The sequence below is a fragment of the Canis lupus genome, chromosome 19 (genome assembly GCF_011100685.1).
Source record: "Canis lupus familiaris isolate Mischka breed German Shepherd chromosome 19, alternate assembly UU_Cfam_GSD_1.0, whole genome shotgun sequence".
Lineage (NCBI taxonomy): Eukaryota > Metazoa > Chordata > Mammalia > Carnivora > Canidae > Canis > Canis lupus.
In genome coordinates this window covers 15313498-15330354 of record NC_049240.1, presented here as the reverse complement: position 1 = coordinate 15330354, position 16857 = coordinate 15313498, and the positions used below count along the sequence as shown (strand labels likewise).

Below are 16857 nucleotides of genomic sequence, written 5' to 3'. Positions count from 1 at the left end.
ACCATCATGTATTTCATTTTAGAGAGAAAAAGCCCAAGCATGTAGAGAAGGGCAAAAGGGGAGGAAGAGGGAGTTATGTGACTCAGACTCAGAACGGAACATGGAGCACGATGCAAGGCTCAACCCTAGGACCCTGAGAATATGACCTGAGTAGAATCCAAGAATCACATACTTAAATGACTGAGCCACCTGGGTGCCCCTATAATCAACATTTGTACTTTTAATTCTCTGGTTATTTTCTGGTAGTACTCTACAGGCTTCCAGTTATGGAATGAAGAAGTCACAAGAATAGTAGGCACAGCATTAGGAATACAGTCAATGATACTGTAATAGTGATACAACGGAACAAATGATAGCTACACTTGCAGTGAACATGGTGTAATGTATAAGCTTGTCAAATCTCTAAATTGTACATCTAAAACACAATGTAACATGTGTCAACTATACTCAAAAATAATAAAATGGGAATTATAAAATATATATATAAATTACTTGTTGTCTAATGCATGTAAGTATTCATCCATTCAAGTGTCAAAATAATAAAATTATATACAAATCAATTATATGCACTAACTCAATTTTTACTTCATCTTTCCTACCTATCCTTAGTTCAGGCTCCCCTCATTCCTTCTCTGATTTACTGAAATAATCTTCTAACTAATCTTTCCAAAACCACTCTTGCCCCCTTTGATCGCTTATCCATTTAACATAATGACTAACCTTTTCCAAAAACATATTTGAACTTAGTGCCATCTGCTTAGAACACACATTGTCTTTCCATCTCTTTTCTGATGAAGACCTAAAGGGCTCACCATTGCTCATTTTTTTCCTCAGCTGTCTGTCCTCAGTATCACCAAGCTTTTTTACTCTTCCTACACATTAAGCTCACACTACCAGAGGGTACTTTTCTGCCTGTTTCCATCGTATGGAACCCTCTTTTCTCACCAGTTTTTCCTTAGTTAACACCTACATATCCTCTAAGGGAGCATTTCTTGTTTCACTTCCTCCCCCTCAGCATCAGGTCAGATCTCCTACGAGACACTGTCAACTCATACCTCTTCTTCACTCAATTTACCACTATTGCCCATCACATCCTGACAAGAACATGCAAGAAACAGATGAATCTGAGTCTTGCCAGACATGTAATTGAGGAAGTCATGCATGTGCTGGAGATAATGTACTCCTGGTACGTTTTTATGTATGAGTGGACATGCACAGGCAGACATGAATTGGGAAAGGGAAAGAGAGATTGAGAGAAAGAGAAATGGAGAACTGACACCTTTCTAATTGATGACACATTTTCAAGAACTCAAAATATATATTAATGTTTGCATCAAAATGCAGATGGTGTTTATCATTGTAGTAACATGAGATATAACACATTGATTATTCATATTGTTTTATATTTGCTTTAAAAGTTAACACAGTTAATCCTCATTATTTTCAGATTCTATATTTGCAAATTCATATACATGCTAAAACTTCTTTGTAACTCCCAAATCAAAACTCACTGCACTTTCATGTCATTTCTGAACATGTGCAGAGCTATCAAAAAAATGAGTCGCCTAACATGCCCATTCTTGCCTGAAGTCAAACAAGAGAAAGACTCTGCCAGCTTGTTTTAGCTCTCATTCAGAAATGACCAGAAGAAGACAATAGGAGGCAGTACAGTACAAGAAACTCTTACTCTGAGGTCAGCTGAAGGGGTTTGAATCTCTACTCTGGGACTTGTGAGTTGGGTCGCCTCAGACAAGTAACTTAACACTGCTGAGTCCACTTTTCTCTTTTGTCAAACAAAGAAAATAATATCTACCAGAATGTGTTGATGATTTGTTATGATTTAATCATTTAAATATTCACTAATTTAATGTTGTTGGCAACTTTCTAGAACAAAACTAATATAAATGATAATCGTATATTAAAAATGAAATGTAAATTAAAATTCATAAACCTTTGAAACAAGAATTCCATAGATCACAAACTGAAAGTTAATGGTCTTAAACAAAGTCCTTAATTTAAAATCAGAAATTTATACCCATGGAGATTAAAACAATGCTCTAAAGTAATAGCTATTCCCGGAGATAAATATATGTAGAACTCAGATATGTTGGTTCTTTCAGAGTACTAAACGTTTCACAAAATTATACAGATTCTATTTCTCCATATCTCTGTCTCTCTCTCTCTCTTTTTTTCTTTTTTTTTATAAAATGACGTCTGAAGTAAAAGTTGAATAAAGAGAGAAAGGACGTTAAAATGTCAGACCTAATATTTGATGGAAAGCTGTCTGTGGTAGTGGTTTCTTATCCTCTCAAAGTCCTCATACAAAATGGATATTTAGAATCTACCCTGAAAGGTTATTGTTGTGAAGGTCAAATAAAAGGATGATTTTATAATTTAACCCGCATTTCTAAATAGTAATGGAAAAAGTCTGAGAATAATGAATATGCTGTCTATGACCCTGTTTTAAAAAAACAACCCAGGAAAAATGTTGGATTTGAACAAAATTTCAAATCTTGCAACTCGATTTGCAATATTATCAGACCTGGCAAGATTTTCTCATAAAGAAAGGGATATTATGGGCCAAAATAGTAAATTTTAATGTATAGCTATTTTTCTTTGCTTTTAATAAGCTCCCTTCAACTAGAAAGTTAATGTTCATTCACTTTCTTCCTCAGTTTTAGAAGTTATAAAGAAAACAATCTTCTAGTAAAAAGTTAAATCACATTTGATCAATTCCCCTCTATTGTGGGGCTTGACATAAGAAATCTTCCAGCACAGATTGTTACTTACTGTCTCCAAACCTATTATCTTTAGCAAAGTACATGGCTACCTACAATAAAGATCATGTTTCCCAGGCTCCTTTGCAGCTAGTTGTAGCCTCGTATTAAAATTCTGGCCACTGGTTTTGAGCAGAGGTATTATGCGGCATTTTCTCAAAGATCTCCAAAAGAAAGAGAGAAAGAGAGGGAATGAGGGAGGGAGGGAGGGAGGAAGGGAGGGAGGAAGGAAGGAAGGAAGGAAGGAAGGAAAGAAGGAAGGAAGAAAGGAAGGAAGAAAGGTAGAAGGGAGGGAGGGAGAAAGGAAAGCCAAGGCAAGGCAAGGCAAACTGTTGAAAGCTGATGCAGGTTATTCACCCCTTATCCTCTCCTTCGGCTAACCTCCTTGAAAGTGGAATATGGAGACATGATCAGCTCTATGGCCATTCAAACAGTGTGATTACATAGGATCAGTTGCTTAGAAGGGCCCACACTTGATTAATTGCCCTGCTGTAGCCCTTATAAAATCTTTAATTGTGCCTTCGAGCTTATGTTTTGCAAGTGAAATCCTGTGGGACAATGAAGGATGTGTTTGAGAAGAGGAGGTGTATGGAATATACGTTTCAGATGTTCACAAGTTCCTCATATATAGTATTCTCAATGCCCTGTGATGTAAAAATTTCAGTGGATGATGTGGAGGAGTTCAATGAGATGAAAATGAGTACAAGGTGAACACGGTACATGTTTAAGTTAAGTAGTAGAGCGTGCTGTCAGCTGTGAAAGACCATATTTGTATTTGAAGAACTTGCTTCAAATTTAGGAAGAAGACAGTAGTATCCTATGAAGCATGAAGAACCAGAGAACCCTTTCCTATCCTTTCTTACTGTGTCACTTCCCTGAGTTACCCAAACACTCCAGCTGAAAACAATGATTTGGAAGGAAAAAGAGAAAGTAAGGTAATCTTTATTACTTTCTCCTTTCAGTTTTCCCCTCATTTATCAGTAAGATAAAGGGTAGTACAGGGCTTTGGTAGATTATGCACATATAAAAAATGAAACGAAAACATCTGAGTTAATTTTGTGTAATAGTTCCACCACTCCAGATGTATGATGTGTGAAATATGAATTGTGCCTTTTGGTGACTACATATATATGACTCAAATGCTTTTATATTTGCATCTACAACTAGCACTACATAATATAAAAGTGACTGGTAAAATTCAAGTTAATAATTTAAATATTTTACTTGACTTTATTTAGAAGAACATTAAAAGCAAATAAAAACATACCTTAACAAGTGGCTTTATAGTTTAGTACCTTCCACTGCATTATTTTCCTGGTTTTTAAAAAAGGAACCCCATTTTTTAATTTTGCGCTGTGCCTCAGAAATTACATGGCTGGCTCCATGTGGAGGTGATGGTAGAAATCATTCTCATTCCATGACATTGGGGGCCAAACACTGGCAGTGGCAGAAGGAAAGCTGGAAGTAGGCTGGGTTCCATATGACTGCCAAGAATTATAAACCAGCCATGAGCTGTTCACATCCAGATTTCCCAGAATGAGAAATAAACTTCTATCATGTTTAACCAACCATTTAGGGGAGGTTCTGTTATTCTGTAACTCATACCAGCACTGAATTGAAGAAAAGGAGTTTTCAAAGGAGCATATTTATCATATATTTTATATTATAGACACTATGCTATGGTTTGGACAAAAAAAGATTTTCCTTAGAAGAAAAATGGTCACAGAGATAAATGGCCAGGATCATAACGGGATTTAAGTGACTGATTCACTATCCTGAATCTGTGCACATTCTGTTGTAGGTTCATTTACTTTTACAAAATGTGAATGGCCACAGACAAAATAAGCTACTTGGATGTAGATCCTCAAATTAGAGTAAATCACTATTGTCTTTTTTACATCAGAGACATCTATTTTCCAATGGTATTATTTGAATATATTCATAACACAGGAAAAACCAGTACAAAAATAAGGGGACATCTAAGGTATTGTACTAGTGCTGAAAAGAAAATCTTTTAGTGAGAAACAGACAGGAAAATATCTAGTGATACTTGCAAAACAGAATGAAATACTTGTTAGTTTGGTAATACAAGGACATGCTACAGGAATTACTGCTTACCAGGAAGGCAAACACAGAAATTATGTGGGTCAGTGGCATTAGAGCTGCTTATTCGGGGATTAATGAGCTCTTATAGGAAGAGAAAACGAACAGAATTTCCAGACTAAGTAACACAAGCAATAAAATGATGTACAGATAGGATGTTCATCAACCAGAGAAAGTCTGGTCATATTTATACAAGTGTACTTGTTCTGACTTAGGTATTTAATTTTTTTCCTAAGAATTCAAGATAGATTACTAGCTCAGGATATGAAGTAGGGGTATTTGGAGACTGGTACATTTAGACAAGATTAAATGCCTGGATGGGAATGGCATTTAAAATAGTTAGCTGAGGGCAGCCCCGGTGGCTCAACAGTTTAGCGCTGCCTTCAGCCCAGGGTGTGATCCTAGGGACCTGGGATCAAGTCCCATGTCGGGCTCCTTGCATGGAGCCTGCTTCTCCCTTTGCCTGTGTCTCTGCCTCTCTCTCTCTCCGTGTCTCTCATGAATAAATAAATAAAATCTTTAAAGAAAGATAAATAAAATAAAATAAAATATTAAAATATTTAGCTGAGTATTTGGGATATTCTTTTTTTTCACAAGGAAATGGTCTTTCATTAAAATACAGCAAAATGGCACCACAGAATGAAGTGAGAGGTACTGTGGAAGCATATTCCCTTGATCATTTAAAGAAAGAAATGCCATGATCCAATAACACTTAGGGATATAGCTCTCAGACATTGCTGAAGATAGATTAAAGCAAAATGGGAATGAGTTAGACCAATTAGGTTTGTATATTCAATAACCTAGATCAAAAGATAATGGGGTTGGCTTGGAACAGTGCTATGGAAAGGATATTGAGGACATTTAAAGTAACAATAAATTTCAGAATTTGAGTTTAGGGAAATAAATACATTCATGTATTGATTGCTGTATCCTCTCTCCTGGAAACCTATTGTAAATACAGCCAGATACTGAGTGATCAAAATTGTTCTCTAGGGGAGCCTGGGTGGCTCAGTCAATGATCCTAGGGTCCTGAGAGCAAGCCCCGCATCCAGCTCCCTGCTTAGTGGGGTGCCTGCTTCTCTTTGTCCTCCCGCTTTGTGCTGTCTCTCACTATCCCTGTCTCTCTCTCTCAAATAAATAAATAAAATATTTAAAATACATAAATCTATTTAAGTATAAATCTATAAAATTAAAAAAAAGTTCTTTAAAGAAATAAAGTAATAGGAAATAAATAAATAAATAAATAAATAAATAAATAAATAAATAAATAAAATATAACAAGCACTTCAGTTCTTTAATACCAATTTCTTTCTTCCTAGGATAATTCTTCATAAATGTTATGTTTCCAGTGAAAAGTGGACTAGGCCAAATGAAATATAGGTACATAAGTCAGGACTTTTCTATTAAGCTAAAGATAATAATGTTTGTGTTCCATAAATCAATCACAATGTGAATCAAACTGCTTCTAAAAAAATTAATGGCTAGCCTCAATATTCACTTTTGCAATATTGTGGTGGAGAGGTCACAGATTGGCATTCGTTGAGTTCCCACTATGTGCCAGAACTGTTTGTGCTTTATATTCATTTTTTCTTTTACCCTCACAAAAGCACTGTGAGGGTAAATACTACCATCATTGTATAGACAGAAAACAATATAGCTCAGTGAAATGGGGTCAGTAGCCCAAGGTCACATAACTAGGAAATACATTTAAATCTAAGTCTGTCTGTTACAGTAGAAAGAGGAGCTGTGGAAGCACACTGCCATCCAGGCAGAGCGAGCAGCATTAATCATCTGTGGAAGAGCTTGTGAAGTCTTAAATGGATCAAGTTTGTGAAGAATAAAAAGGTCTTGCTATTTCATCTAAAACTTTAATCAAGTTTCAATATGCACTACCGACCCTAGCAACCAGTGAGTTCCACATGAAGCCAATGGAAAAAGAGATCATGAAGACAGATGGAGCCTTTGGATCCATGCACGATTATTGCCTTATGTTCTTTTATATGATCCCTGTAAAAATAGGTCAGCTTAGCTGTCTTACTCAGATGAAAATGTAATAAATGTTTACACAATTCATCACTTAAAGAATCTAAATTTAATTTCCTACTTGGACTCCTGTCTTTAATAAAAATATGGAAGAAACAGCCTGTGTTATTTACCTCTTGAGAATGACAAGTTATAAAGTGGGATCTTTGAGATAGTAAGCATAGATGTTTCCATAGTTCTTTGTTCAAATCACTGCAGCTGTCACAGTCATCAGTATAGATTGATTTGACTACATGATCGATCATGCCTATTTATCAACCAGCTTCATTAGAAAAGGTCATCAAAATCATTCAGTCTGTCAATGTAGTGGCTAGATATAGAAACATTCTTATTATCACATCTCATTAAAATGACATTTAATTGACCTTTAAAGGGATAGCAAGTTTTGAAGATTAGCAGCTAGAGTTCCAACTTTTTTTTTTTAACATAAAAGAAAGCATCAGGGATTTCACAGTGAATCTTAATATACTTAAAGCATCATATATTAACAAGTTAATGATGAATTTTGAGGGCTTCATACCTTTCAGAGGCCTTTAGACCTATCTCCTTCTAAATGAAACTTCAATGTTTAAGTTGTAGTCTTTTTCTTTAACTTTTATCTCTAAAAGCCATCTTTGGATATTAAGATATTTATATTCAAATGTAACTTATTTGTTAAAAGTCTCGCCTTTGAAAGAGTTGAGCACAGAGTGCATTGGTAATGAGTCATTTCATAAAAAGGTAGAAAGAGCATTTAGAGCTTACATAGAATAGAAATAAAGGAGTAACATAAAGGATCTCTGAAATAATGTTAATAACAGGATTTGCCTATTTCATAATTCTTACTGGAGATTCTTTGCCTTCTTGTAATGGAAGAATACAAATCCTTGTAGTATTTATTTCATTTCATTTCATTTCGTTTTGTTTTGTTTTAACAAAGATAATGTCTTAGAAGTATAGGAGAATTTAACTCTGGGAAACGAACTAGGGGTGGTGGAAGGGGAGGAGTGTGGGGGGTGGGGGTGACTGCGTGGTGGGCACTGAGGTGGGCATTTGATGGGATGAGCACTGGGTGTTATTCTGTATGTTGGCAAATTGAACACCAAAACAAATAAATTTATTATCAAAAAAAAGAAGTATAAGAGAATTGACAATTTTGTGTACAAAATGTGATTATAAGTGAGTATTCCTGAAGGAATCAGCTTTCCTTGTGCTTAAACACCTTTTGAGTAGAGTAAATAAACATATTAACAGTTAATTGCATGTGTATGTTTTATGCATTAGCAGAGATTCACTTAAAAAGGGAGAAGAGTATAATGATAGTTACATAATGGACATGAAAGAGAAAAACACAAAAACTGTTCTTGGAGTTAGATACTAAATCATTGCAATTGAAGAGGGAATAGGCAAAATGCCAATCTCCTAGTCTTTCCCAGAAAGGGGTCTGACTGCCTACTTTACAAGATACTGATTGTAACTTTGTGTGTCACTTGTTCTATTTGGGGGACTTTCTGACTCTCTTTAAAGGCAATGGTTTCCTCAAATGTTTTGTGACACATTTTTGTCCACAAATCCCATTCATCATTTTGTCATGTGGATTATTGGACCTTCTGATACCTACTGAGGAAAGAAAAGATTTCTTGCACAGTGCTTCCAAAGTGTTCCACTGCATCTGGTCTCAGTAGCTTCGTAGGACACTGCTTTTCTTCTCTAGCATCCACATTTGAATGTGAACTTTCGGTTTTAGCCTAGCAGCCTGTTTAGCCAGTTTTCCAGAGATAGGGGCAGAAGGATGGCAGAGAGCCCTAGTTGGTCCAAGTACCACTCCTAAACTCATTTGAAGAGTGCCCTAGGGTCCCCTTCTTGTGTCTTCTCATGGCAAAATTAGAGCTCCCAAGAATCACTCCTACCTCTTCCAACCTGCACCATAGTCTTCACTATTTGTAATTGTGTTGTCTTATCTGGGTTTTATTGACCTGCAGATCATATTATCTCTCTGCCTCTGTGTGTCTCTCTCAGTCTCTTATTCCTTCTCAGGAATTACTCATACTATCTATGAATAGAGAGCTCTTTCATTTATTCCAGAAAAGTCTTCTTTGAGAAGGTCTTTTATATCATTTATTATGCTTTTAAGTAGAAATGAGTATTGGTATTGATGCACTTATGTTCAGATCATTATCTCTAGGGTCATTTTAAAATAATAATTAAGGTTGTGAAGGCTATTCAAAGTCTTTTGTAGTACCAGGGTCTCATAATTCTATTCTCATCCACATTTGGTTTTGTTTAATCTTAACTCTCTTTCCAGATCTTCTTAAATATATTTTAAAGCCAACAAATAGTTAAGGAGAATAATCAAGTCCAAAACATCTTCCAGTGTTCTTTTTCATATCTTCATATGACGTTTTTCATAACACCGTTTTACCTGGTGAGGGAAAATATTATTTTTAATACATTTAATTATAATATAACCTTGAATATAGATTCCTATCTATAGAATATTTTTGTAAATTTTAAATAAGATTAATTTTTAACAGATTAAAATTAGATAGTTCTTATATGCATTCTTACTTAGTTCTAATCTCAAAAGAATGTTTCAGTTGGTTCACTTGGGGCAGGAGTAGACTGCCTAAGCTTTAGGAGCTGCTGCCAAACCTGACACTTCTTGTTTTAGATTTGTTCTTAGCTGTATGTACATTATGTCCATTTCAGTCTCAGAATTAGCACAGTGTTTTGCAGACGGTAGACTCTCTGTAAATGTATTTGAAAGATTAGAAGTTATACCAACAACAGAAAGGAAAGGGAAAATAAAAAACTTAAAGACAAACCTCTCACAGAGACATAATTTACCAAAGTGATGTCCTGACTTTTTTAAATGCCTCATAAAACAAGAAAACCTTCACTTTTCACATGAACAATTTTGCATTACTGCAACAAATAGTCTAATTACTTTATTATCAATTGACCTGATTGCAGATGCATGAAAGCTTACTTTAAAGCTTACTTTCATTAGAGAGAAATAAATAGAAATAAAAGCTATAAAAACATTTATTTTCAAAAGCATTTATAGCATACTTGTCTCGGAAAGCACTGAGGAACTGGTTGCTATGATTCTTGTGTTCAGTAAACCTACAATCTAGTGAATTTGGAGTGAATTTAAAAATTGGTGGTTTATTATGCATCTTTGGAATTAATATAACTTTTAAATTATACAATTTAATAATATGTCTCTCTATTTACTCAGAAACACTAACATTCCTTTTAAAATAACAATAATCTTATCCAGACAATGACCATTAGTCATGGTGGCGACCTTGAGTATTGGGCCAACTAGAGACATTCTTACCTGGCACATTTGACTGAATGAATTAAAGGAAGAACAAGGGAGGTCAAATCAGGCATTACTTTAGTTAACTCTTTATAGCTTAGTCCACAATATATGTAAAGGCTTTCTGTGTTCCTCAGAATGTGCAGATTATGTAGTTCAACATGTGAAATTGCCACATGTGTGTAATTCAAATGTAAACCTAAGATTCTCACCAATGACTTTTAGTTATATCTCTAGTATTTAACAGGACTGAGTGTAGATGAAGGGAAGAGATTCATAAACTAACTTTTTGCCTGATTTTCCTAGTTTCATTATAATCTCCCTTTGCAACTTGAAGTCCCATTTTATGAATTTGAAAACATTTACTGTCAGTAAAACCGACTGTTAGGTTACAAGAGTGATAGAGAGAAAAGTGTATATAAATTATATAATTTTAAGAAGATGTCATAAAGTTAAAGTTTTGCTTGGCTTCTAGACCAACATATATCATACATTTCCCTAAAATTAGAAAGGGCGGAGCGGGCCATGCTGTTCTATGTGCAAAGCAACTCAATTTAATTCAGGCATAGCAGAACTGAATCTGAGTCCTAAGGTCTCATCTGTCACGTAGAATTTTGTTTCCTTTCAAAATTTAACTATACAAATGCTGAATTTATTATATAAGAAATCACAAATTAGGGTTTCTGAGTGGAGAGCAGGAGTGAGGGAAAAGAGGAAATCTGGTGAAATCTGGTGAAAAAGGGAATGTGTCCTCTTCTCTGCATCCCTCTTGCTTCAGCATATTTTATCATACTCTCCAGGCATTGGTAGGACCCTATCCTCTTTTGTGCTCTTTCATTGAGTTCTTGGTTTTTCTTCCTTTTGCTGCCTATTTTCCCTTTACCAGAATACAAGCAAAGCAAAATTCAAATCACTTTAAGTGGTAGTTTGTTAGCAGCTGTATTACATGATTTAACACAATTTTTTGAAGCATTTGGGTAAAATAATATTAGCCCAGTCTAACGTAGAGATTAGTGTTGAGATTAGGAACAAAGGACTCTGGAGTCAGACTGGAATCTGAATCCTGACTCTCTGGCTTCCTGAATTATGTGAACTTGGGGAAATTTGCCTATCTTTCTCAAAACTCTGTTTCTTCTTTTGGACAGTGACAGCAACATTTCTTAATTTGTATCATCAGTATGAGGATCTCAGCAGGCATCATACACAAAGAAAAGGAAGTTCTTAGTGTGTGATCAAATAAAAAATCCAATGGTTCCTGGCCATTTTTATGATATCAATTATCTATTATTTTACACCATGTCATAAGATGAATTGAAGGTGTTCACAGAAACGTACAGATACATGCACATACATTTGAAGACATTCAAAGATTTCTCCATGAAAATAATACTTTCCTTTTAAGCTATAGTGTTCTGTTATAAATACAAGAGCCCTGTCATATTCTGGGAAGTAGGGTCATACCTACCAATACAAAGGTTTCACAGAACTGAAAATTAAATATTTCAGAATTTGACCCTCAGCCATGAACTCAGAGATACTAATTCCCTCTCTCTGATCAGTCATTATTCTGTTTGTTTCTTCTGCTCCTGTTTCTGTCCTGAGTATTCCAACTTACTTTTTGGGCTCATTTCAGTTTGGCTTTATGTCTGCACAATTTTTCCTTTCCTTTTTGATTTGATCTGAGACCCAAGACCCAAGTTTAAATTTCTTCCTGAGCATGACCACAGTTCCTTCGTCTACACAAAAATGCTAATTGGGATTTGTTGTCCTACTTTTAACCGCATCTGTTAACACCCTGCCTGGTAAATCTGGTTTCCAGATTTGAGCCCAGCCTCTCCAATCTGCTACAGCCTATGACTTAACATTTAACTTATACATCAGTATATGCACACATTCCACATGCGTGTATGTATAGACATTACCACAGATGAAAATGGAACTTTGTCAAATGACACACTGTGACAATTTACCGGACGATGCATTTCTGGTCCTAATATGGATTTTAAAGATAAGAATGTCTATCTTCATCAGATTTAATGATAGATAAAACAATTTGAGTATATTAAGGACGACATAAGAACTAGTCTAGCACATCAGTTAACTGTTACTACTGAGGAAGTGAGATAATCTGCTATTTGTTTTGTGTCTCTACCATGGAAATAAATGAGCATTCAGGTGATCAATAATATATACACTGGTATATCAGCTATAGTTCTGTTTTAACAAAGTACTTTAAAATGGAGATCAATGTTATATAATAAAATCTTTGGCAGGAAGTAGTTTAGAGATAATAATTTGCAGATGAAGAATCATAGTCCTTGGGTAGTTAGCTAATTTTGTCATGACCAATCACATAATAAGTGTTAAATCATTGTCTCAAACTCAGTCTTTTCAATCCTAGTCTGGAAGTCTTTATCTCTCATGTGCTCACTCCAGTGAAACTGATGAACAGTGTATCTTGTTTTCTGTGATTTTGATGATGGAAGCTAAGTAACAGTTTTTTATGGGGTAAAATTTTTTTTTTTTTTTAGTTTTTGAAAAAATATTGCTCATCAGATAGACATACTATAAAGTAGTAATTTAGTAACTGTTTCAAAAAAAGAATAAAATTAGCTAATTTGAAAATATTCAAGTTGATTTTGCCTGGAATTGAATGGATTACCTAACCTTGTCCAGGTCCTTAACTGAACCTCAAGATGTCCATGCAATGACTGGTTTCACCCAGAGTGTCCAACTGCCTAATGATAACTAGAAAAGTAAACCAGCTGTGGCACAGGGCCTCACACATCTGTCACTTTGAAATAATCCAGCTGGAATTCATTTCTGGCAGGTTCCCCCTTTTTGCTGTCCCTTACTTCCTGTTGGAAGCTTACCCCAATAGTTGGCATTTACTATGGAGCTGAAATTTCTCTCCTAGGTTTGCTTCCCTTAACTCTGGGTTTTGTTTAGGTCTGATTCACCAGTCTGTACAAAATGACAGCCTTCCCTTCTTCATGTAGTCATGTAACCAGATGGAATCTATTTTCCAGACATTCTCATTGACCTGGAATTCAAAGAACAGACATTCCCCACACCCCAAACACACACACACACACACACACACACACACACACAGACTACCCTCTGAGCCCTCACCGCTATTCTTTCTATTCTTTCATAGTCAGCCACTTTGGCTGATGTTTCTGGGATCAGCCCCAGTAAACAGAAACTATCCAAGGGCTCAGAATCTGGTCAACAGATGGGGGCCTGCTTCCATCTCATATGAGAACTAGTTAGGGCATTTTTCTCTTCTATTCTTCCTAGGGTCTTCTTTCAGTTTTCAGATCAACTGTGTTTTTTCTTTTTCATCTTTATTAAAATAGAATCTATGATATTCACAGATACAGGAGAAGCATAGGAGTGATTTAAAGAAGGGCACCTCTCTCTGCCCAAATTTCCACTCTAAGTACTCTAATAGAGGAAAAAAACACACCCAGGGAAACACAAGCATAATTGAAAACTTAATATGTGCTGAATACTGTTTCTGCGCTACACACACATTTTACTTAACACTTTCTTCATATTGGTTATGTGTAAGAGACATTTTATTCATTCTCTTATTATATAGAGTTAGCTGAGCTTGAGATAGTCTAAAAGAATTCTATTTACCAAATAATATTGATATACAAATATGATTGTCACATACAATTTTGATTTTTGTTGCTTTATCATATGTATCTGTCAATCTCTGTTTTAGAAAAAAAACTTATTATCTATTATCACATAGTGTCTTTCGTCTATAAAAACAATCATAGTTAAGTTGGTCCAGATATGCATTCAATAAAGGAGTTACTTACTCATCTATATGCTTCATGTTATACCTCAGTATCTCACTGCAAAAGTCCTTGCTTCTTTCAATTTACTCTGAGCTATAATTTCTGGGGATAGTGAAATAATATGTCTATTTTCAACTGTTTATTATCCAAGGAGTCTAAAATTATAAAAAAAATAATGTGTAAGATTGCACAATTCAAATACTTGGACCTGTTCCAAATCCAGGTAAGCTTCAGTCATTTTCTCCATAATTCAAAACAGATGATTACATTGGGGCATATGAAATATAGTGCATAGTTTAGTACAAAAGAGGCAAAAGGGCTAAACAAATCTTTATGAATTAATATATGAAAATGTTAACGATATTTTATTTAATATTTAAATATGAAAAATGGTTCTAAAATATTATAAAATAATGAAGATCACAGAATATAAATAGACAACTAAATAACTAATTCGTTTATCTTAAGTCTTTAGTTAACCTTGTAGTCAGGGAAATACTGGACAGTGAAGAAATTCTTTAGAATGATTGGATTCTAGAAGGAATGATTAATGAGTACTACAAATGAGAAAGGAGTTTCTCAATAGTTTTCCTAAGTCGACATTGAAAACAAACCTACTGGATAATATAAAATATGTCCATCAGTAAATACAGTTGGTTATAATTTGTATTGTTTATTGACTAGAAAAGTGTCTTCAGTCACATCCTGTAGGGATCTGGCAAATTGAGTCACTTGAACTTCATGGTTCTTAATAATCTTTAGACGACTAACAATTGCGATGAAATCTGATATTCAGGCTTAATATCCTCTGTGAGAATGTGTAAGCATAAAATTTCCCTTTCATGATATATATTTCCCCTTTTAACATCTTCAAATACTCAAAATACTATTATTAATACATATACAGAGTGAAAATACCATGAGCAGTTTTCCAAAGAAAACATAGGGATGTCCAACAGACATATAGAAAGATACTCAACATCACTCATCATCAGAGAAATGCAGATTAAATCCACAATAAGGTATCACATTATACCCATCAGAATGGCTAGAATCAAGAAGACAAGAAATAATAAGCATTGGTGAAAATGTGGAGGAAAACGGAACTCCTGTGCATTGTTGGTAGGAATGTAAATTGGTACAGCCACTATTAGAATGGAGGTTTTGTGTGTGTGTGTGTGTGTCTGTGTGTGTGTGTAGTGGACTATTACTCAACCATAAAAAGGAATGTTTGTCATTTGCAACAACATGAATGGAATGAGAGGGTATTACGTGAAGTGAAATATGTCATAGAGAAAGACAAATGCCATATTACTTCTTTCACGTACAACCTAAAATAAAACAAAATAAGTGAATAAAAAAGGAAACAAAATGCACAATCAGACCTATAAATACAGAGAAAGAAATAATGGTTTCCAGAAGGGATGGGGTGGAGGGATGGGGAAAACGTGTGAAGAGGAATGGGAGATAAAGGCTCCCAGTTATGAAAGGAATAAATGATGAGAATAAAAAGTACATCATAGAAAATATAGTCAATGGTATTGTAACAGTGTTGTATGGTGACAGATAGTAGCTACACTTGTGGTGAACACAGAATAATGTATGTTATTGTACCACTATGTTGTACATGTGAAACTAATGTAACGTTGTGTGTCACCTATACTCAAATAAAAAAAGAAAAGTAAAATTAAAAATAATGCATTTTAATCCACAAAAAGAAAATATCATAAAATGGTAAAAAATACAAGTGATTATTACAAAGTAATATATTACAAATAAGTAACACCAATATATTATTTTTACTAGTAACCATCAGTTTATTCTCTAGTTATCAGTCTGTTTTATGTTTTTCCTCTCTCTCTCTCTCCCACCTTTATTTTTTGTTTCTTAATTCTACATATAAGAGAAATCATGTTGCATTTGTCATTCTCTGACTGATTTTTTTCACTTAGCATAATATTCTCTAGCTCCATCCACATCCTTCATTTTGGAAGTGGCAAGGTTTCATTCTTTTTGATGCCTGAGTGATATTCTATTGTACATATACCACATCTTCTTTATCCATTCATCAATTGATGGATACTTAGTCTGTTTCCATAATTTAGCAATTGCAGATAATGCTGCTTAGAAAATGAGAGAGGCTAAATTTTGTGAGTTCTTGCAACTAGTGAGGCTTAAATTACTTTCTAGTAGCAAGTCTAGTTCTTACTTCCACTCTTATGTAAATATTCACTCATCTTCACAAAGAAGTATTAAAAATAAGTTTAGTTTTATGAGTAAAACTTAAAATAAAGAAATCAGCTAAAGTTAAGTCAATAGAATATTTAAGTAAGTCTTGGTGTATTCATATCATACAATACCACGGCAGAAGTTAAAACAGAAGAGGGACATCAAATTTACCAATGTGGCAATTTTTTCAGTGTATGTTTACTACAATAAAATAATGCAACAAAGTCTTACATGCTGTATAACCCACTTATGTCAAATGTGTACACAAGCTCTGCATTTCTATGTATATGTATGCTTATAAATGCATAAAAATACATTCAGAATTATGGACCTCAATTTGTTTTTAATGACTATCTTTGGAATGTTACTGCTTCGGTACTATTACTTTTTTGATATTATGCTAATTTTTCAGAATAGTGTATTTATGTGTTTCTGGAGTTAAAAATAAAATAACATCCCAGTAGAAATTATACATAAATATGAAATTTTATATTTTACATGTAAGATATACTATTTAGAAAGATATTTTACATATGTAATGTACATGTATTATGTTAGCTACATGCTTCGAATATCAAAATTAAAA

General features: G+C 34.4%; 1 long non-coding RNA gene across 3 annotated transcripts in view; it reads left to right on the top strand.

Moving 5' to 3' along the window:
- Positions 1–16857, top strand: part of LOC111091112 — an 86009-nt gene that overhangs the window by 43161 nt on the left and 25991 nt on the right. The window contains exon 4 of one of the 3 annotated variants that reach the window (XR_005373944.1): positions 6613–7033. The exons of 1 other annotated variant lie outside the window; for it this stretch is intronic. This is a non-coding gene — a long non-coding RNA (uncharacterized LOC111091112). Of the gene's footprint in view, positions 1–22; positions 520–6612; positions 7034–16857 lie in introns of those variants that run through there. One more of the 3 variants, XR_005373942.1, reaches the window with a different exon arrangement.